The sequence below is a fragment of the Cupressus sempervirens genome, chromosome 6 (genome assembly GCF_028749045.1).
Source record: "Cupressus sempervirens isolate cs-2001-9-10 chromosome 6, ASM2874904v1, whole genome shotgun sequence".
Taxonomy (NCBI): Eukaryota; Viridiplantae; Streptophyta; class Pinopsida; order Cupressales; family Cupressaceae; genus Cupressus; species Cupressus sempervirens.
Genome location: NC_143123.1, coordinates 275,129,265 through 275,154,276, shown reverse-complemented (window position 1 = coordinate 275,154,276; position 25,012 = coordinate 275,129,265).

Here is a 25,012-nt window from a genome sequence, read left to right as displayed (position 1 = left end):
AGTAATGACAATGAGCTTGAATTGGATGAAAACTTTCCAGCTAAAGAGAGAATGTTGGATTATAATGATGAAGAAGCTAATTCTAAGCCTATCATAGAAAATGTTGAAACTTTATTTGAGAGTAAAAATGATATTCAAATTGTAGAATAGAGAGAAGAACCAAGATCTAAACCTAGAGAAGAAATAAGAATTGAGTCAGTTACACCTATACCTAATAATAATTTGACAAAGAATCACATTGTTAATAAAATTATTGGAAGCAAAGAAAAAGGAGTTATAAAAAGAAAAAATGTACATGAAGAATTGTGTTTGATATCTCAAGTTGAACCAAAGAGTGTAGATGAAGCATGCAAGGATGATCATTGGATTCAATAAATGAAGGAAGAACTAGATTAGATTGTGAAGAATGAGACATGGGAATTGGTTCCTAAACCTAATGACAGGAATGTTATAGGAAGTAAATGGGTATTTAGAAACAAGATGAATGAACAAGGTGAGGTTGTGAGAAACAAAGCAAGATTGGTCTGCAAAGGATAATTAGAGAAAGAAGGTATAGACTATAAAGAGACATTTGCATCTATTGCCAAAATTTTAGTAGTAAGAACATTCTTGGTTTATGTAGAAAGAAATAAGTCCAAAGTGTATCAGATGGATGTAAAGTCAACATTTATGAATGGAAAACTTGAAGAAGTCTATATTTAGCATCCTGGAAGGATTTCCTTTGAAATAAGGAGACATGGTATGCAAGTTGAAGAAAGTGTTGTATGGACTAAAGCAAGAACGTAGATCCTGGTATGTGAGGTTGGACAAGTATTTGGGAAAGTTGGGATTTACTAAAGGTATTGTAGAGAGTAATTTATATTTGAAAGAAATTGAAGATGGCTTGTTGGTTATTGTGATATGTGTGGATGACACAATATTTGGAGGTAATGATGAATAAAGTGAAAAATTTGTTGATGAAATGAAGAATGAATTTCAAATGAGTATGATTGGTGAGATGAAATATTTCTTAGGTTTACAATAATACATAATAGTGATGGTATTTTCCTATCAAAGAAAAAGTATTTGAAAGACTTGTTGAAGAGATTTGGCTTGAAAAGTTGTAAGAATGTTGGCACACCTATGACAATTGGTCATGAGTTATCTAGCAAAGATGAGACACTTATAATTCAGAAGAAGAATTACAAATCCATGATTGGAGGTTTACAATATCTGACTCACACAAGACCTGACATAGAAAATGTAGTTGGTATAGTAGAAATATTTCAAGAATACCCTAAAGAATCACACTTTGTAGTAGCAAAATAAATATTTAGATATTTTAAGGGTACACTTGATCTTGGCTTGTGTTATGGTAGATTAAATGACTTTACTCTATGTGCATATACTGGTGTAGATTGGACAGGCAGTATGGATGATAGAAAGAGTAAAAGTGGTTGAGCATTTTTCCTTAGAGGAAGATTTATTTCTTGGCTGAAAAAGAAATATGATTGTATTTTACAGAGTATAGAAGAAGTGGAATATGTAGCAAAAACAAACAATTGTAATAAGATTATGTGGATGAAACAAATACTGATGGATATTGGGATGGAGTTTTCAAAACCTATCATTAGACATTATGATAACATAAGTACAATGAGTGTGTATTAGAATATTATGTTACATTATAAGACTAAGCATATATTGATTAAATGACATGTTCTAAGAGAGAAAGTTGTAGAGAAAAGAAACTATATTAGAGTATGTTAATAAAAAGAGAAGATTGCAAATATTTTTATGAAGCCTTTTCCTAAGGATACATTTGAGTACTCGTGAGGTATGCTTGGGGTTATGCCCTTGCCTACTTTTGAGTAGATGATGTAGAGAGTACATCAATCTAGTGGTACATAGAACTATTGTTTATCTAGACTAAATGTTGATGCTTCCTATATGGGGGAGTATTTGTGGTTGAGCAGAGTCACTAAGGACTCTTGGTAGCTAGTATGAAACAACATCTTTGGACACTTGAGCTAGTTGAAGACTTTAAGTGGTTAGTTGACATAATGATGCCTTTTTCATTGATGTCAACGGGGGAGAGATTTGCATGAAAAAAATCTCCTATAAATAGTGGAGAGTGTGCAATGGGAAAGAAATATCCTAAAGGAAGATGATCACATTGAGTTATGTCAATGGGGAAGAAGTTTGAACAATTGATGTCATCCATGTAAAAATGGGGTAGCAAAAATGGAAAATTGTTCCCATGAGTTTTAGATTTGATTGATGAAGAGGATTTGAAAAAGATGAGAGTGGCAGCAACAACATAATTCGATTTGATATTCTTTGAGATTAGATGTTTTTCATCTATGTTTCCATCAATGCCAAAGGGGGAGATTGTTAGTATGAATGTTGATGGTATTCCTTTGGGGGAGTGTCCTAAGCAATGATATAATAGTTGGGGAGGTTGACATGTTGCATTCATGATTGTGTTTTTTATTGATGTCGATATAGTATTGTTTCTGTAATGACTGGTAGAGTAACATACAGAGAATGAGGTTGTACGGATATTGTATTAATGATAAGGTCAAGCACAATTGAGGATATATTATAAAATATGTCTTGATGACATGTACAAGTATGCAAAATAAAAATAAAAAGACACGTGAGAGTTATTCATGATTTACAGAGGATAGTGTGTAGACAGAGTACTTTAGAAGTTATTTTTGGTGTTTCTATTATATCTCTTAACATGGATAGAATTGTGATGAGAAAAGTTAGATAGTGATAGCAGAAAACTTGATGATGACATCAATGAGTGTGCAAGGTCCAAGGTTGCAAGTGTGAAAATTTATAATTACTATGAATTGATAGTGTTTTGTGATTACAAAAAGATATAATGAATTGCAATATCTTAATGAGGTCCTATTATAATTAATTGGGAAAGGCTCAAGGTTGACTCAAAGAATTGTTTGAGGATATGATATAGAGGAAAGTTATTTTCCTTGTTATGAAGTGTGAACATGTGAAGTGTGTGTAAGCATGAATTGTGTAAGTGATATGTAAAGTTTGTAAATGTGTGTAAATGATCAAAGGGATTAGTATGATGCAAATTTGAAGATTTGGTATTGAGATCTAAGAAGGTATTTGGTGTGGTATTGGCATAGTAAGAGGGTAGGGAAAGAGTTTGAGTTGTGAAGATCAATTTTATTTCTATTTTTCTAAAAGGAATAATATAGAGATCAGGTGGATAATGAGTTTGGTGGTCTTTCCCCTAAAAATATTTGGACAATGGGTCTATCTACCTTCTACAACTCCTAATAGGCTTGGAATCTCTTAACAGGGATTCAAATTATCCTAATAGGGGCTTATATGTACTTAAAGTCTTTCATTGGCTCTTAAAAAAGTCCATCACCTTACAAGCAACATTTATATTAGTACATAATTTATGGGTACCATCCCCACTGGGGTTTTCCCTCTAATCAAGGGTTTCCCTAGTTAACATATCTAGAGTTATTATGTATGTGTCTCTTCTTATTAGTATTGCTTATATTGTTCACATGTTTAAGGTTTAATAAGGTTGATAAAAGTTATATTGATTTGATAACTATTCACCTCCCACCCTCTCAGCTATCTTGGTGGACATTACTCTCTAACACATGTAACAATGAATTTTATTTTAATCATGATTAATTAAAATAATATTTGATTTCCTATTATCTTGCTCTACACTATGTGACATTATTAGTCTAATCCTTTACATAATCATTTTCATTCTTAGTAGTATAATTTCAGATGGAATGATATTTCTTAGACAACATAGCTCTTTCCTTATCCTTTTCTATACAATTGGGTAGGGGTAGTGTTTTAATCTCCTATCCTTGTTATGGATCCACTTTTCCTGAGTTTAGTAGCATATGTGACTTCCATAATTTGATTTTTTAATCAAGTATTCTTTTCTGTGTGAGAGGTGTGTATCCTTGATCACAACCTCATCCTTTTTTGTAATTGCATGCTGATAGTGAAAAAATCCCCTACTTGGGGGATACATGTGTGTTGTACTTCATTAAGAGTCCTTGTACCTATAAACATGGGAAGGCATACATTTTGGTTCTCCTTCCACTCTTTTGGTCAATGATGCTTATTTTTTTTCAAGATGAGTCTTTTTGGAGTTGTCTTTGATCAAGGATCTCTCATGTCTTTCATGCATCCCTCAAAAGGATACCTTTTCACTTGTTGGATGATATCTCTTTTCATTTTTCTCCTCCTTTCTTTATATGTGTTGTGACATATATATTTTGGATTGTATGTTGCTTAGAGGATACCTCCTTGGTGTTGAAGTTGCATATTCTTATTTTATTTTTCCTTAAGATGTCATCATATCTTTATGTTGGCATCTTAAGGAGAGAGGTCTATATGAAACCCCCTTGTATATTACACAATAGATTCTGAAATCCTTTTATGCCATTGTGATATTATTTTCTACTATCTCTCCTTGATAAGTGACACTAGCATAACACAATTAGCTAGACCTTTTTGTAGTGGGTTAACACCGTGGTTTGATGCATTTAATATAAAGTAAAAGTCTTCCCATTGATACTTTATGTTATCATTTTCTTGTACTTCAAAGCCTTTAAAATGGATGTTTCTTCAAAAATTGACTCTTATGACTACTTTTTTGATAGCCTTGTGAAATATTGTCATTAAAATTTTTCTCTCTTGTTCTAGTATTAATAGATTCTCCAATATCTTCTCAAACTACATGGTAACTAAAATTATATTTATTATTACTTGATAGGCTAGTTATGAAAAACTATCATGATGGAATATTATGATGTCTCACTTGGAGGTTCACTAGGAGGTTGGAAATGATAGCTCAAAATTATGTCTATCTACTTCCACATTACCAGCCTCCACTATGGTGGTATCTCCATACTTTTCAAATGTGTTTTGGAGCACTATCAATGTCAACAATCAGCTAGAGAGAGCACTATCATATTATTTATCTAATCTTCTAGATTGTCAAAAATAGTTAGCTAAGCACAATAACTACATAATGGAAATAGTTAGCTAGAGACATGGATAATTGGTCTCGAGATATGATTCTAAATCAACCCAATCTCATTGGGTGGATGACGACTATCTAGAGTAACCTTAATATCTTTAATCTTCTTTAATTAATCAAGACTATTAGTTTGCAGACATTATTTTAGATTTAATGAATTTGTTGTTTAAGAAAAAAATTATTAAACAAATTACTGTGGCATATCCAAAAGATGTAAAGATTGTTTCTTTTATTTTGATTTTTGTAGCTTCAAAGCTCTATGTAAATGGTTGATATAATGGTAGTAGCAAAAATAAGGCCTTGGTCCTTTGCCATCGTTTTAACTATTCAATCTAATATTGGTTCCATTATAGTCTATTTATTACTACTTGAGTTATTATCAAACATTAAAAAAATGGTGACTGTTGAATTAAGAACTATCCAAGTTTTTTGTTTGTAACATTTTGAAAATGTTTTTTTACCATGGTTTTATTTTTATATTTTTTTTGTGAAATCCATAGTAGCTCCCATTGTTTTCAATACAAATGTCAACACTAAAAATATTGAGTAAAAGTTATGCAAAATAAAAATCTTATCTTTTAAACCTAGATATGTTCACTACAAATATAGAGTCTTGTTTAGTACAAAAATAGAATTGTAGAAGTTCTCCATCATCGATCCTCTTGATATTATTTTTATTTTTTAATAAGTGAACCACTTTATACCCTAGATTAAATATTGTTGAAGTTACATGTCAAAGTTTATCTATAGTATAGTGAAAGTTAAAATAGTTAAATTTTAAATAAATTAAACTTATTAAATTTAAATTATATTTGAAACAAAATATTTAAAATAAAAATATTAAGACTTTTATGAAAATAATAATTTAATGAAAGATTAGGCAAGAACGTACAACACGATAGAAAATAGTGAGTCTCTTATGTGGGAGGTATTCGAACCTACTCAAGCTTAATAAATAATAATAATTAATCACAACACACAATAACAATTAATCTTGGCTTTTATTTCTTCCCGATAAAAAAATTAATTTAAAATCCTATTAAATGTTACATATTTAGTTTAATTTAAAATGCAAAGTTCCATATGCATTGTCCTATAAAGTGGTACATTTTTTATTTAATTTAAGATGCAAAGTTATTGTAATGACCCAAAATTGGTAATCTAGACTATAAGCTCCCTTTCTAGCATTTTTCTTAGTTTATCCATTTCTTATCTTTGATCATTTCCTCAAAAATATATTTATTTGATTATAACATATAGTTTGGGCACCATATCCTAAGTCTTTTATTGAATTGAAAGAACTTACTCCTTTTAATTAAATAAAAAGCTCCACTTCCCACTTATCCTAAGTGTGCACATGAAAAATATTATTCTTACTTTAAAAATAAGAGAAAAAGGCTTTTTGTCTCACATGAATACACAATTTCTATTTGAGAGGAATCTTCTATTTTCAAAATAACTTTAATTCCCCTCCACACATTTTTGCCTCTTAAAGCCTGTTGTGGTTTCACAATGCACGCCCCATTTCACCTAGAAATGGGGACCCCCTACTTTATTTTTGGCTTTTTGGATCCCTAGTCTAGGGTTCGAGTCTTTTTTAGGGTTTTATCTATTGTGTTTGGTCAAGTCTGGGTCCCGACTAGAAAACCCAAATTCTGAAAATCAGAGTTTTGGAGGGGGAAGACCTTTTTTTGCAAAAAAGGTGCACTAGTGCACCTCATTAGGTGCTAGTGTGCCAAAACACTAAGAAAAAGCATCACCCTTGGTGATGCACAATAGTATAGTTGTGCAACACCAAGGGTTTGCTTGGTCTTTGAGTTTATATAACCCAAGAACCCCCACTCTCTTCCTCACTTGTTTCATGAATTTCTTTGATTGACTACATTAGTGTACCCCTTGAGGTGCATTGTTGTGCACCCCCATACTTAAAAAGCTTTACAAGGTAAATGTACACCAGGCATACCTTAGATCATAAAATTATTTTTGTGGTGTTTTCATGCATATTAGGATTTCTAGGTTGTTCATGTCCATATAAGGGTTTGAATTAATTGATATTTCTTTGGCTTTGGACTATTACACATTCATTTTTATGTAGATTCAATGGCTTCCTCATCATCTTCCCTCATTTCAAAGATGGTACCAAAGCCCATAGTATTCAAGTTTCAAGGTGTTTCAACCAAATCATGGTTTCAAGATGACTATTTAGAGATCCAAGACACTAAATTGGTTCACACAAATTTGGGTGCATTCCTAACATTATGTAATAAACCCACAAAAAGATCACTAATGATATCCTCTCTGATTCACTCTAGACTAGTTAATGTAGCATCACATCCAGTTTCAATACAGTCCTTAGAATTGGTCATGACACTAGTAGAGAAATATGTTCCTAAAGAAAAGGGTTGTCAAGAGCATAACTTGAGAGATCATCCTAGATCTCGAACTCAACAATATAGAGAAGGTGTTCCATCTTCCAAGGGTGGATTAATTTATCAGATTGACCTATCATCAAGCTAAGAGATGGTATAGGGAACATATTGATGAAGCTTTTGAGATCATACAATCATCATATCTCATTGAGAAGACTTCTTTAGGAGAAAAAGTAGGTAAAGTGGACATGGCAAGGGGATACATGAAGGAACATATTGGATATTCTATCATACTCTTGAGCAGAGTCATGGGTTTTCCCACTTCTAGAAATTTGAACATATGGATGGTCCATTTCATTAAGACTATCAAGATGATGAAGATGTCGATTGATTGGGCTTCTATTCTTAGTAGGAGCTTGGGTGAGCAACTGGTGGTGATGAAGAATAACAATTTTTTATATATGATATCATACTTGGTGTACTTGTTAGCCATAGGGGCAACAAATCATTTAAGGCCTTATAAGAAGGGTAGCATGCAAGATGTAAATGTATGGCCCTATATTGTATATCTTTAGCTGGTAAAGAAGAAGCTTCCAAAAAAAAGCAAGGAATATAGGGTTGTAAATGATGCTTTTATATTTTCAATAATCCAGTTCATAGAAGGGGTTTATGCAAAAAGTATGTCAGAAGAGGCAGCTACTAAGATATTAGAAGTTGGAGCCTTCTACATCCAGTTCCAAATATTTACATATTTAAGGATAGCAAGTACAACTATCAACCCTAAGAAGCTCCATAGGTATCCTAGTGACAGACTCATTCTATTGGAGATTGCTTGACAACACTTGTCTGCATACAATAGAGTCATGAAGAAGCACAAAATATGTTGGATATGGCCTATTACTATAGCACCTTTTAGTGTGGTACAAAGACAAGACATTCCATCTTTTGAGTGTGAATAGGATCAATATCCCTTAGAAGAATATAATTCTCCTTGGCCCTATTTTGATAACATCAGAAGAGTGCAACATCTAGCTGGTAAGACATTTCAACATGAGGATGCAATTGAGGATCATTGGATGAACACAATAGATGACTATGATGTTTGCATAAGGGATTATTATAGGATGACTTTATATTTGGAAAAGAGTGATTTGAAGGTAAAGATTCCATTAAAGATTGTGCAGCAAGATTCAAAGGATCTTCTCAATCCATTGTTCAACAAGAACAAGATTGGTGATTGGCCTATCACGAATGTCAAGATTGATAAAGAAGAGAACTCAAAAATTAATCATAGGGTGAGGTACATCACCAAATTGACAAAAGATTGAATCAAGAGACCTTTCAAAATTGATCCAATTCCTCAAACAATGGTTTTTCACGTGCAAGCCTGCCCAGCTAAAGGTCAATGTGCCTACATTTAGAACCCAGTCACCAATGAGACCCAAGGTAGTATACCAACTTGATAGAAAAGTTGGATATTATAGGGCTCAAAAAGATGAAGGGAAGAGGAAGAGAACTTCTCCTCAATAGGTTGAGTAAGAAGAAGAAGTAACTCAATCACTTCCACAGTAGGGAGAAGAAAATTTGCAAGGGTTTCCAAAGAATGTGGAAACCACACAAGCTCAAGATGATCCTCAAGTGCTGCCAGTTGAACAAGGCCAAGTAGAAGCTGAGATTGAAATACAAGAAGCACCTTCACAAGAAGTACAAGCCTCCCCCTCCACTCCAAAAAAGAGAAAGATCAAGACTCTAGTAAAGAGGAGACAAAAGGTCATTAGGAAAGTAATTTCTTTCTCATCAGTCCCTGAACCTATTTCGAAAGAAGTAGAAGAAGAGGATGATGAAGAGGAAGAGGATAGTTTACCCTTGAACTAGAGGACTTGTCTCGCAAGAGCTAAAGAGTTGGAAAGGAGAAGAAGCTTCACAATCACACTGCCATCTATTCCTAAGCAACCCATTCAGACTACAACATCAGAAGATGAAATGCAATAGTGGATAGATGAGTAGGATGTGGAGGGCACTGATGTCTTTCAGATGTCAAATTTTGATTTCATGCCTATGGGTAATGAATTGGTCAAGGATAAGATAAGAGAAACTCCAAGTAATCAACCTCAACAAGAGGATTGGAGTCAACTGTCACCTAAACCACAAGGACCCAAGGTAGTTCCATCATCCCTAGTACAAGTCACATTCTATGTAGACAAGGGATCAACTACCCCTCTACCTCCAAGTAGCAAAGAAGAACATGTTTAGGTAGAGCAAGTGGAAGAGCCACAAGAAGCATCTATTGAGGAAGTGTCAGAGGAAGGGTGAATAAGTGAATAACATTAGAAAACTTCCCAAGACATCAAGGTAAGGACTGTGGACTCTAAAAATATAGAGACTTCCAGTGCAAATCTCATACAAAAGGAGAGGACTCCAAAAAAGGGAGATAAGGGAAAAAGAATAGCAGAGTAGACTCCTTCATCCTCAAAAGGAAAATCTCTATTGGAGCATATCCCAAGGTGGTTGAGGAAAGAAATAATAAGAAATAAGAAGCAAAAATTCACCATAGAGGAAGAGGATAGGATGGAACTGATTGAAGTTCTAAGAAGATTGAATCACCCCAAAAAGATGCACAGACATTAGCCTTCATCATGAGTGATTAGATCCAGGACTTGTTTTCTCATGTAGCTATCTCTCCTCCACATTCAAACATTGAAGAATTGACTCCACGGATTATCAAATTAGGGAGCCATGCTTGGGAAACTTGCCTCGAATACTGCTAAGCTAATGGTAACAACAAGAATAAAAGAGGTATTCAAGAACTTAGAATAGGATGGGGTGGAATTAATAACACTTCAGTGAGAAAATGAGATCCTAAAAGGATATTTAAGTGAAGTTTTTGGTCCCTTAGATCCCACAAACCCCAAAGAAACCTTGAATGTAGCAATCAAGAGAAGGGATAGGGGTATAGTATAGTTGGATCCATTCTTGAAGGCTTGTTAGCAATGGTGGGATAGTTTTGAGGAGAGAGGTATACAAATTATATAAGGAAATTTGAAGCTATTACACCATATGTAGGATAATATAGATAAGCTAGTTGTCATTTTGAATCAATATTTTGGTCTAATGGATGAAGTGCATTCCTAGGGCAAGGATTTCAGGCGTTATAGGAAATTAAAGGCCAAAGGTATTGGATGTTGATGGAAGTGTATATAGCTAAGGAGTTAGACAAGATAGATGACTGGATAGAGAAAATTTCTGATGGAAATAAAGTAATGGAGACATTATGTGTGGAAATTCTCAAACTCAAGGATCAAACCCAAGAGATAATTTTGGAAGTTAAGAGGCATTATAGTGATGCATGTTTAGAAATTTTTGAGAATGATTCTAGTGAGAAGTTAATACCAATAGAGGTAGTAGTTAAACAATTTTGGAAAACTTTTGAAGAGGTTGCTAATGATGATGACATTAGGCAAGCATTCATGAGAAAAGAGGCATTGTTAGAGTTAGATGTAAAACTCAAAGATTTTGCAGAGACCCATATTGAGGTGGGCAACTACAGGCAGAAATTGAAAGACAAATATGAAGCCTTAGATTTTCCAGATGTAGCTCAATTCACCAAGATCATCAAGAAATTCAAGGGCAAATACGCAAACATAGCTCTGGTATAAAGGGGAATAAAACCCAGAAGCCAAAATTTCAATTTTGACACTTAGTGAAAGTTTGCAATTTTTGGAATGAACCTCTGAGTTGTGTTGGTCCGCTGATGTGCCAGGTGCATAGGTGCACTTTTTCAGTAGCATTTTGGAATATTTTGAGGAATTTAGAGGTACACCAACAATTAAACTGCCAATTCTAAAATTAGAGTTTTTCATGCATCAGAAACACATTCTAATAGTAGTTTAACTTTGAAATATGCTTAGTGAAGATGGAGCTTCTATTTTTGGCACTTCTAGACACTCCTAAATTGATTGATGCCTCTCTCTTTCTTATTTTCTCATGCTTTCTTTGTCTGAAGACATGTAAAGGCTCATGCATTTAGGAAATGATGTAAACATGGATGGAGTCCTACTTAGCACCAGTTAAAGAGTTAGTATGTACATAAATAGATTTGTTTTATTAGTTTAGAAACATATGATTACATAAAGATATCTCTCACTCTCAACACAAATTGAGGAGAAGATTTCTTATAAATTGAGGAATGTAATATGTGTTCTAGGCTCCCATTATTTTGATGCAATAATATATGCTGTTGGTGCTTGTATTTGGGAGTGTAGTGCTTCTTGCCTAAGTGTGTTATATTTTGTGAATGTATGGTCATGAAGTTTAATTGAGCCAATAGTTTTATTTTGTTGTTCTCATTGTGAAATCTTTTAATTCTAGTGTTTTCTATAGGTCTAGAAATTTTTCTGATGTACATAGTTTGAGAAGAGATCACCATATTGTTCCTACATAGATTTTTGTCTTGTATGAATACACTTTCTGTGACCTTGTGATTTGATGAAAAGTGAATCATCTTACAGTTACTGAATTCCCATCGATGATTGCATCAGTGGAATTAAGAAAGTGTTGCTCCTATTTTCATTGGTTACCCACCAATCTTTTCAAAGGATTAACTCATAGGCATGTTGTTTTCATGGCTTATGTCTATTAGGATTTTACTTTCATGTTATTTTCTTAAACTTCTTGTTACCCTGTCTTCATTATTTTCTTTACTAAACCCTTGTTAAAATTAGGAATTCATATAGTTGCATTGTTAGGTTGCATTAATCATAAAATAGAAAAATAGAAAAATATATTTCTCTTTGTGTGTTTTATTCTTTTGCAATAGCAAACAGATTCTACATCTTATCTAAACAGTTCAACAAACCAGCAAAGGTCTCCTCATAAACACTCACATTTATCTTCAACTGAGCAAATTTAAGTAGGTCACAAGATCACTCAGAACCTTGGAGTTGATCCTAGATTGGCTTTTCAAGAGAGGAGTTTGAAAGGATTCCTATCGCTAAGCATCATGCGAAATGATAGCTCAACAAAGCCCACCATTGATCTTGATTAGGTGATATTCTTATGTACATAGATAGTTCAAGATGCATCCTCCACCCTTGATTAAGCCTCTCTTGGCTCTTAATCTCAACCATCCATTTTTCTTTAAAAGAGAGGGCTCTCTCCTTATTCTCAATTTTTAATGCTTTGTACTAATGTTATGTTGTAGGATTTCTAGGTGACTTTAGAGCTTTGGAGAACTTGGAGCATTCTTGCATTTGTATTCTCATACTTGCATTATGGCTTACTTGCATGTAGCTTATTTTTTTTAATGCTTTATCTTATATCACATAACATAACTAGGATGATCTTGTAACTTTTTGTTATCTCTTGCATTTTATTTAGAATATCTTGCATTTGCGTTGCATCTGTCATTGATTCTTGGATATTGTCAATCTTGCCTCTACTCTTTGAATCTTCCATTCTATGGTGCACCTTGCAAGGTTTGCATAAGCTAGGTTCATTTGAAAGCCAACATCTCGTAGCCTTTTCACTTCATAGATAGGAAGCCATAAGATGTTTCTTGAGTCTCTCTATTCCATGGGTTCTCTCAAGTATAATGGTATATAAAAGTGTGCCTGATTTTCAGTTGACATTTTTTGGCACCCAAAGTGGGGATAGAACCAAGTTTCTAGCTCCATTTTATTGCATTTTTTTGAGTTTAGTAGTTTAACTTGGTGGTATTTTAGTTGCATTTCTCATTTTTTGTTTTTGCTGTAGCTTATTAGATCTAATCAAGTGGTTTTGCAGGGTTCTTACTTTGGTTTTAAGGCTAACCCTTGTGCACAATGACTTCAAGGAAAAAATTGTAGGTATTCAAAGATTTGAGCATATCTTCCAAACTGCTCAATATTCAAATCTAAAATTATTTTGGTGGGTTGGAAATGGATTAGAGATGTCTTAGTCCAAAATTTAATTTTTTTGGAGCTGCTTTTCGTGAGGTATAATTCTTTCTTTATTTTTCATTTAAAAATCATTTCTGGTCACAAGTCAATAATTTTTTCGCAAACTTTTCATTTTTAGAAAGGTCTAAGATTTCCAAAGGGGCTTTAATCTTTTGGTTTTGAATTTTTATTTCATATTTGGGTTCAATAACTCAATTTGAAAAGACTAGTCTATTTCGGGAAAATAGATCCCTAGGACATAAATTAAACGATAACCCTTAAATTATTACATTTTTAAAAATCATATTGATTCTCACTACATGTCTCTTCTTTGCATTTTCTTTTTCAAGGCTAAAACAATGGCATACAAATCCAATTTGTTGACTAGGTCAAAATCAAAAAAAATTTAAAAGACATTTTGGTGATTAGCTTGCTCTTTATTTTCACAAAGTTCAATGCATGAAATGCATTATAATTTTGTATGGTATAAAATATTTCAATTTATTTTATTTGAATTTTATTACTTCATGATTTCATGCACTTGATTGAAGCTTGTAAAGGCAATTTGGAGGTGAAAAGAGCAAAAAATGGGGAAAAAAATGGAAAGCATGAAATCAAGGTGCACCCATTCCAAAAAAAATATTTTCATTGTAAATATTGATCATTATAATATTTTTAATTATAAAATCATTTCATTCTTTTAGTCAACTTGTTTGGTGTATCTTTGCAACATTGAAAAAAGGACTTAAAATCAACCATTCACATTTGACTTTGGGCTTAAAATGAACCCCTTTGTCTTTTAATCCCCAAGGTTTTCTTATTTATGTTTTTTTCTACCTCTTTTAGGGAGTTTGAGGGAAACATAAATAAGGGGTCTTACTTTTTATTTTAAGGAGCCTGCCTAGAGAAGTGATCACTCTTTGGGATGATCTCAACTCTCATGTTCTAGTGGAGTATTAATAGTGTGGTTTGAATCTAAAGATAAACCTCTTAGATTTAGAATATTTTCAATCTTGGCTAAGCCCCATAAATTTATATCTTTTGGAAGTGAAGATGGACATTGGATTACCATTTCCTCCTAGTTGTTCGGTAGTATTCTATTTCATCTATGGATTTGGGCCTCATGTATCTTGTGTATATCGAGGACATCCCCTTGTTGAGCTTGTGTATCCTAGTAGAAACCTAAATAGGTTGTTGGCATGTTTGATGTGCTTGAATGTTTAAAACCTTCCCCACTTGGAACAAAGGGGAAACATCCATTAAATTGAGCCTCAGGATTTTTTTCCCTTTTTGTATGCTTTCATTGTGTATTTATTAAAAAAAATCTAAAAAATAATAGAACTTTAAAAAAACATAAAAACCATAAAACTTTAGAAAACTCAAAAAGCCCAAAAGAACTCAAGAATTCAAAAAAAACATTTTTTTCCAATTCCAAACATCAAGTCTAAACATTTTCTTCTGCTGCTTACTAGGGGGGTTTCATCATTTGACTTTTCTTTTCTACGTCTCTCGTGCTTGAACTTGCTTAAAATGGCTCTTTGGTCTCAACACTCTTGGTATTTTGCACCTTCTTGTTCTATGTCAACATAGTGGGACCTTTTTTTTGTTAAAATGGTTATCTTGATCTCTTGACTACATTACTTGATTGGGAAGGTTATTCACTTGTCATCTTGCTTGCTCTATCTACTTGGCTATTTAATATCTTCCCTAGCACTTGACTCAAGTTGTTGGTGTTGTAAATTTCTTGGACACTTTTCTTGACAAGTTACTCTTTCATTGCTACATCTCTTTGGAAAGTAAACACTTTACACCTCTAGTTTGGACATCAAGTTATCTTGTGGACCTTTTTAGCTTCATCTAGTCTCCTTCATGCTTGACTTTCTATCTACCACTATGGGCTTTAAACCTTTTTCTACCAAATCTCAACCAAGTATAGATGATCATGAGTTCCTATATACTTTTAAAGAGTTTCAAGACCTATATTCTCAATAAAGGAGCTAGAAAAGAAAGACCATCTTTCTTACCTTTGTTTCACTAGGAACATAATAGAAATGAAGTATAAACTTGAGAAAATGTTAGAGGAAATAATCACATCCTTACACGAATATTCTTTAAGAACTTTATATACACATGGGTCATTTTTTTCAAGGTCTACATATTCTACTCAAATACATCAATTGTCTTCATCTTCTAGATCTAAAGACCTTTCTAGAGAACAAGCAAGAGTTACCTCCTTTGAGACTATGCCAAAATTCTATGATAAACCTATCTTTGACCAATATGATGGAGACATGGATTTGTGTTATGTAGTTGATGAAGCACAAAAATTTCCTAGATTCTTTTGACTCTTACTCCCTTGAAAGATTCGTACGATACAATCTTGTCAACACTACTTGACTCTAATCTTTTCACATTGTGTTAGTCTAGCTCATACAAAAACCCATTCTTGATATCTATTATGCTTATCATAGACATAATGAGCATAATAATTTATGTTCATTGAGGTGAAACATAAAATCTAAGATCTTATTGATGATTGGATTGTTGATACCTCTAATGACTCACGTGGTGAGGATACTCTTCTTGAGAAAGGTCATGTTGATAAACCTATGTCTAGTAATGCCCCCCTATAGCTTTCACTTCTTCCAACAATCTTGAACTTCCTGAGACTTCAACAGTTTAGAACATACCTCCAACAAAAAAAGAACATAATGCTTTCCATATTAACTATGTGTAGCCTCAAGGGCTACCTCTAAAAGAAACTCAAGCTAACCTTCATTTGGCTGGAAACCTTTTACATGCTACTAATACTAAAGATTATCAACCTTCATGTGGCATTATTCTTAATATAACCACTTCAAATAATATCCCATTACCTCTTCAAGAGCCTATCATGCAAACCTGACATTCTTTCTTTTCCTTATAAGTGGCTCCATGTCAAGAGGACTCTCAAAAATATGAATATATAAATGTCAAGAAAGATAAAGATCAAACACCCTTTCATCTCCTTCAAGATGCCAACTCTTCATATCCATTGTATTTTTCACCTCCCAAGTATGATGAGGATTCCACTTCCACTATCTCCCTCAACCTTATTGAAAATCATGAGAAAATTACTATGCCTGTGCTATCCAATTTTTTTTTTCAAAATTAAAGTATCTCCTCTTGTTCTACTTCTCCATACTCAATTCAAAACTATGATCAATCTTCAAATTCTCCTATAAAAAATATTTCTCCTATCAAAGCTACTCATGAGTCTATTGATGGTCTTATCCATATTTCTCACTCTAAAGATATTGATGCTCCTATCTATTGTCCCTTTGCATCTCCTAGGTCTATCCTTGGTCCTTATCCATCTAAGCTAAAGCCTTCAAACCTTCCTTCCATATTGGGACCTTATGTTCCTTCATCTCCTACATTTTTCACTCCTATCTCATCACCTAGCTCTCTTATCATACCTCAAGATCAACAAATATATACATCTTTGAAATCTTCACATAAGTCTATCTATCTAAACAAAACATATCATCCTTCTTCATCCACAAGTCCCAAGTCTTTTGGAAGCAACTTGGATGATAAACTTAAGAATAAACACAAAAATCCATTAAAAAATGAAGATCACTATATCCTATCTGTAATCACCCAAAAATGGCCATCTAGACTATGAGCCCCCTTTCTAGAATTTTTGCATAATTAATCTAACTCTTCTCCTTGATCAAATCTCCAAAAATCCATTTATCTGATTTTATCCTATAGTTTGACTACTTTATCCTAAATTCATATTTAATTAAAATAACATGTCCTCCTTACAATTAATTAAAATTCCTTGCTCATCTCTTATCCTAAGTTGCACACACAAAATCATTTCTTTTATTTAAAAATTAAAAGAAAAGGCTTTTGTTTCACATGAAAAGTCAACTCCTTTTCATTGGTTGACTTTCTCTTACACATGGATCATGCCAAAAGTCAACCCCACCCTTGATCATCCACATCTTGATCTTGATCTCAACTGTCTATCTAGTTTTAAAAGAGAGATCTCTCTCCTTCTCAAAGGATCCATCTTCTTGAGTATTTTTATGTTGTATGTTTCTCAATAGATCTTCTTAGAGCTTGTGGAGAACTTCTCACTTCTTGTTTAAATTCTCTCATCATCACTCTCATACTAGCTTAGATTCATTTGCAAGTATTTTAATTTATTTTTCAATATCTTAAATCACCTAGTTTAATTAGAATGACTTTGGTAATACTCTCATTTTCTCAATCTAGCTACATTGTGCATCTCATTCTATTATAGGTCATACTTGCATTGCATGCTTGAGGACTCCTTCTGAACACTTAAAAGCTTGTTCTTGTCCAAGGAACCTCCCATTGCATGGTTTACTAGCAAGGGATGTATCTCTAAGGCTCAACTGAGAGCTTCTTATATGCATAAACACACATCTTTTTACTCCATGGACATGGAGCTCTAAGCTAGTATTCAAGCATTCCAATTCATGGGATATCTTGGATAGAAGGATTTAGAGGAGTGCACTTTCTTAGTGTACATTTTTGGAGCCCACCATGGGGAAATTTTTTTTGGCTTTTTCTCATAATCTACACTTTTTCTTCCATTTTCCTCTTGTTGTCTAGTCTTTTTAATTTTTTTGTAGTTGTGATTATTAGGTGATACTTTCTCAGTATCATATGATAGTTCATAGTATTGTCGAGCAATACTTTTCTAGTAAAAGTATTGCATGCCCATATAGACTTCTACCTCACCAGTATACAAAGTTTTATCATGCAAATATAGGGGAAAATATCATACTAAATAGAAATATTGTACCCCTATACTAAAAAGTATCATATGACAGTCTGTCAGTAGAAAAATATCACCCAACTTGAAACTTGTTGGTGTTTGGGTTCTTTAATCAATTTTTATGTCTTTGAAATTTTGTTCTTTAGGTTATTCAAATTCATTCTTGTGTGATAGAGGTTTATTGTAGGTTTCACCTTATCTTTGAGACTAACCTTTGTTGGATTAACATTTGTGCTTGTGGGTTTTTATCCTACATGCTTGAAAATTTTCCTTAAAGAATGTGTGTCAAAGCTTCAAATGCTACTAATTATTGTTCATAGGGCTACCTAAAAGAATAAAAACCAAATAAGTGCTTGTATTTGCCTCATTTTGTGTGTGATAATTTTACTAATTATTTATCTTTCATATGCACATAAGACTTATGATTGTGGTTTCTTAGTGGTAGGAAAGTATGCTCTTCACCTTTGTAGTGAATTAGAAATCTTGACCCACCTTTAGATTTCAAAAGTGAGAAGGTTAATTGAACTTGTTTAACATGTTTGGGTGAAACAATTGGTAGAAGAGAGTATGCCCTTCACCCTTGTGGTGAATAAAAAAATCTTTACCCCCAAGAGTGGATCCAACCTATTTTAGTCTAGAATCCTTTAGAGGGCCTACTCTTGAGAAATCAAAAGGACTGATCCAAGTGGAGACAAGTGAACCTGGCTATTCAAACCCACTATAAACTCAAGGCTACAAAGGACACAAAACCTTGGTAGATGTAGTGTTTTTATTCTCTTAGTGTGAGTACTCATGGGATTGAGAGCATGAGGAAAACACTAGGCAAGAATGCTTAAGGTTCTCTTGTGTCTATGAGGTCTGTTACTTGTTGCAAGGCAAGGTGTCCCATACTTGGGTACAAGAGGAGTACTAAAAATGGAAGCCTAATATAAATACTCTAGGCTAGTAACTACCCTATTTTTCCACTCAACATCTTGGGGCAATGATCAATCCTAGTGGATTACCCGAATTACTGCAAGATTTTACACTCGCCATTTGTGTCCCCTTGGTTATGCTTATAGAATATCCATGACAAAACCAATATCTCCTATGGGTAACCACTTAGTGTGAGGCAAAGGGGCACTTACTATGGGCCAAGTTATTGAGTAATGAACTATGAATCCTAGGTAGATCATCTTGGAAAGTGTTTTTGAATGTGCTAGACCTATGGAAATGTTCTTACAAATCAAACATCTTGTTAACATTGGTAGAAATTTTCTTTGATATCACAATTGTGTGTTAGCAAGGTCGCTTTGTCCCTTGTCTAACTGTTTGAGACATGCAAATTACACTTACTATTTACAAACCATGTTATTCTTTGATGAAAACTGAGATTCTATACAATTTGCATAACATTCTAGTTTGAAAACATTCGATGATCAACCTAAAACATAATTTTTTTTTAGCTCAAAACTACCCTTTTCAAAATTCCCTATCACTCTACCATATGACCTTTTGAGAAATATCATACAATATTTTTTACTAAAAAGGTATTTCCTACCTACTATAAAGTCTATTACCTAACACTAGTGAAGTATATCACTCTCCTTAAAGAAAAGTATTGTCTAGAAGAAAAGTATTGGCCAACTATTGTCAACTCTATCATACGATACATTATGTTATCCTAATATCACCTAGTTCTTTGATAAATATTGCATGGTTTCTCCTACTTGTAAAATATAGTCAAATTGCATCTTGGCTAGTCTAGGGGTGTTATCACTTCATCCTACCTAAATGTGGTAAAAAAATCCATGTTAGGCATTGTTCTAAGTTGAAATGGTGGGCTTAGTTTATCATATGTAAGCTAAAAAACATCACTAATGGTCACTTGTCAAAATCTGGTTACCTTTCTATGCTAGCTACTTGTTATCGAACTCCTTGATCACTCTCTTGGCTTGAGTCACTAGGTGACCTCATAGACAACCTTGTATGGATGATCATGTCTCTAATAAACCATAAGAAGATAATAATTGGAAAAAACCCACTCTATAGCTTTGACAATCCATTCAGTGCACCCTTGATACACCTAGTGGTGAAGATAGAATATCACTCACCATGCATCCTAAGGAGAGAAAATGCCACTTAGAATAAAAATATTTCATGGAAAAATAAAAAATACAAGTGGTCATATGTAGGGCTACTAGAGAATCATCAAGATTAGTTTGATGTTCATGCTCACAATGATTAAAATAGGCAAGGCTACTATAGAATTCCCTTTGAAAATATCCCCCTTGGTGATAATGATGGTAATGATACACTTCCCAGGACTCCTAAAGTAAATACAAGAGCATGCCCATCACCACCAAGAAATTCACAATCACATCAGGAAAGTGAGATGAACAAGAAAATCACTAGTGAAGACTTGAGGAGATTTCAACAAGAAAAGGTTTCCCAAAGGTTAATGCTCAAATCCTTGGAACAAAATGGGGATATATACTTTCAATACATGACAACAAAGGGATGGAAACTCCCTCAATAATTTAACATGCAAAGGATTATCCAAAAAAATAACCTACCAAAGCTGAGATCCCAAGAGAGGAAATGTGAGAACTCAAAAATGAACTTTCACAACTACATGTTTCTAAAGAACAACCCAAGGTCTCTTTTGTTGAATTGGTATGTGCTCTTCCTTTTGATAGGAATCTTTACATGCTTCCATTTCCTAGGAAAATAGAGTTTCCTAAATATGGTAAATATGATGGAAATGGTGATCCTCACAATCATGTGAGACACTTCTATGCCCTTAGCATGGACTTCATGCATGAAGACACATACCTTATGAGGTTGTTTCTTAGGAGCTTGAGAGGCCAAGTCAAGGAATGGCTCACAAAACTATCACCTCCTCTAAAAATGTTTGATGAAATTGCACAATGCTTCATCTAGAAGTACTCATATAACATTCAACACACTATTACTATGTTGGATTTGTGCAACATTAAACAAAAACAAAGTGAACCCTTTGCAATGTACATCCAGTGATGGAGATCCTTGCATTCTAGCTACCCTTGACAAATTCCTAAGACTACAAAGATTGATATTTTTGTCAATACACTTGTACTAGAACTCTACTTCAACCTTAGAAAACAAATTTTCACATCCTTCAACACCATTGTTGAAAGTGCATTACTCATTGAGGATGTTGCTATTAGAAAAGGTGAACCAAACTACACCCTCTGATCTCTAAATTAGAATACTAAAATACACTATCATCGCTTGCTACAACTATCTATTTGTCATGAATATAGGTTTGATCTTTTCATTTTCTCTTGATTTATCTATGTTGTTGGTGATATCATCTATTTCCTAGTGTTTGATACTATCTATCAAGCTATACATTTAGGACTTGCTATCTCATTCTACATTTCGTTCTTCAGAATCAAATCTCTCTATCTATTGCTACCTACTTGGCTTGTATATTCTTTGATGTCATGTGATCCCAAACTGATCACATATTAGTCAAAGAGGGGCAAATATAATCACCCAAAAATGGTCATCTAGACCATGAGTCCCATTTCTAGCATATCCTTGATGAAATCTCCAAAAATCCATTTATTTGATTTTATCCTATAGTTTGACTACTTTATCCTAAGTTCATATTTTAATTAAAAGAACATGTTCCCCTTTTAATTAAATAAAATTCCACACTCATATCTTATCTTAAGTTGCGCACACAAAACAATTTCCCTTATTTACAAATTAAAAGAAAAGGCTTTTGTCTCACATGAAAAGTCAACTTCTTTTCATTGCTTTACTTTCTCTTACACATGGATCATACCAAAAGTCAACCCCCACCCTTAATCATCCACATCTTGATCTTAATCTCAATCGTTCATCTACCTTTAAAGTGATAACTCACTCCTTCTCAAAGGATCCATCTTCTTGAGTATGGTTATGCCATAGATTTCTCAATAGATCTTCTTAGAGCTTGTGGAAAACTCCTCACTTATCTAAATTCTCTCATCATCACTCTCATACTAGCTTAGATTCATTTGAAGGTGGTTTAATTCATTTTTCAATAACTTAAATCACCTAGTTTAATTAGAATGGCTTTGGTAGCACTCTTATTTACTTAATCTAGCTGCATTGTGCATCTCATTCTAGTATAGATCATTAATTGCATTGCATGCTTGAGGACTCCTTTTGGACACTTACATTCTTGTTCTTGTCTAAGGAACCTCCCATTGCATGGTTTAATAGCAAGGAATACATCTCTAAGGCTCAACAAAGAACTTCTTATATGCATAAATATAAATCTTTGCACTCCATGGATAGGGAGCACTAAGCCACTATTCAAGAATTCGAATTCATGAGATATCTTGGATAGAAGGGTTTAGAGGAGTGCACTTTCTTACTATACTTTTTTGGCACCCACCATGAGGAAAAACATTATGGTTTTGCCTCCTAATCTGCACATTTTCTTACATTTTTCAATTATTGTCTGGTCTTTTTATTATTTTGTAGTCATGATTATTGGGAGATACTTTCTTAGTATCATATAATGTTTCTTAGTACTTTCATGTGATGCATTTCTAGTAAAAGTATTGCATGCCCATACAGGACTATATCACACTAGTATACAATTTTTTATCACACTATATTCGAAGAAATATCCTACCAAATAGAAATATCATAGCCCTATACAAAAAATTATCATATGATATTCTATTAGCAAAAAAATATCGACCAGCCTGAAACTCATTGTTTGGGTTCTTTAATCAATTTTTGGGTCTTTGACATTCTATTCTTTGAGTTATTCAAATTCATTTCTATTTGACAGAGGTTTATTGTAGGTTTTCACCTTGTTTTTGAGACTAACTTTTGTTGGACTAATGTTTGTGCTTGTAGGTATTTGTTCTAAACAATTGAAAATTTGCCTTAAAATAATTTATGCCAAAGCTTCAAATGCAAAAAGGGTACTAATGATTGTTTACAGGGTTACCTAAAGTATAAAAACCAAACATGTGCTTATATTTCCTATTTTGTGTGAGATAATCTTACTAATTGTTTATCTTTCATAGGCACATAATACTTGTGATTGTGGTCTCTTGGTGATAGGAAAGTATGCTCTTCACCCTTGTGGTGAATCAAAAACCTTGACCAACCTTTATATTTTAAAAGAAAGAGGATTAATTGGACTTATTTGATGTATTTGGAGGAAGCAATTGGGATAGATTAGTATGCTCTTCACCCTTGTGGTGAATCATAAATCTTGACCCCCAAGAATGGATCCAATCTATTTTAGTCTAGAATCCTTTAGAAGGATTTCTCTTGAGAAATCAAGAGGAACAACCCAAGTGGGAACAAACAAACTTGACTATTCTGACCCACTATAAAATCAAGGCTACCAAGGACACAAAACCTAAGTAGACATAGTGCTTGTGTTTGCTTAGTGTGAGTACTTGTGGGATTGGGACCATGAGGACAATTCTAGGCAAGAACATTTAAGGTGCTCTTGTGGCCATGAGGTTTATTACTTGCCACAAGGAAAGATGTCTCATAATTGGGTGCAAGAGGAGTACTGCAAACAGAAGCCCAATCTAAATACTCTAGGTTAGTAACTACCCTATTTTTTCTACTCAACATCTTGGTGCAAGGATTGATTCTAGTGGATTATCCATATCACCCCAAGATTTTACATTCAACATTTGTGTCCCCTTGATGATGATAATGTCATCTCCATGAAAAAGCCAATATCTCTTTGAGAAACCACTTGATGTGAGGTGAAGGGGCACTTAGTGTGGGCCAAATTGTTGAGATGACTCCTAGGTAGATAATCTTGGCAAGTGTTATGTAAATGTTATTGGAAATCAAACATCCCATTAACATTCATAGGAATTTACTTTGATATCACAATTATGTGTTGGAAAGGTTGCTTTGTCTCTTGTTCAATTATTTGAGACATGAAAATTACCCTTACTATTTGAAACCATGTTGTTCTCTGATAAAAATTAAGGTGGACTATACTATTTGAATAACACTTTGGTCTGAAACATTGTAGTGCTTGCCGTTAATTCGCATTTTGTTATCATTGCTGAACTCTTGTAGAGCTAGTTTTATGTTGTTGGTTGGTAGCATTTTTTTGAGATGATTAGATATTGTGCTATGGATTCAGTTTATGATGTGATGAGATTACTTAGACTCTACATTTCATGTATGCATGATGATTATTTTCAGTGTTTGCAGTTATTGATGATGATTATTAAGATGAATTATTATCATATGTGCTTTCTTATGGATACTTACCCCATACTTGCATGTGTATGGTGTGCGTGTTTTCTTTGCATGTTTGCTTTTGTATGGCGTGTTTGATGTGGTTAAGGAAGGGAGTCGTAGTCACCTGCTAGTCGGGATCTACACGATGCACCACTTCCTGCCATTGTCCGTTTAGTTTAGTATATATTGTGCTTGTACATGCATGGTTTTTTATGCAGGATGCAGGTACCAGGTATCGACTTCCCTGAATTGCCAGGATGAGCATACCCTATCACATTATCTCAATGGTAAGAGAGGGGAGATAAATTCTCAAGTCCAAATCCCAACCTTTTAAGCCATTTGTCCTAATTGGAAAATCAGGACAAGTATCTGAGTTGAGTACCCTCCGAATACGTTGGATAACGTAATTCATGATATTAACCCTTGGTTTGATTTTGTATGTATTTTGGCTATGATGAGTTTTCATATTTTTACCTTATGAGTCTTTGATGTATTTTCTATTAATTAAGCCTAATTAAAAGATTTAATCAATGGTTTAATTTAATGGAAGATTAATATGATATTTTAATATTTATTTTATTTAATTAATTAGAAAATTAATTAAATAAAATCATTAAATTTGAAAATAAAATAATTAAACTTT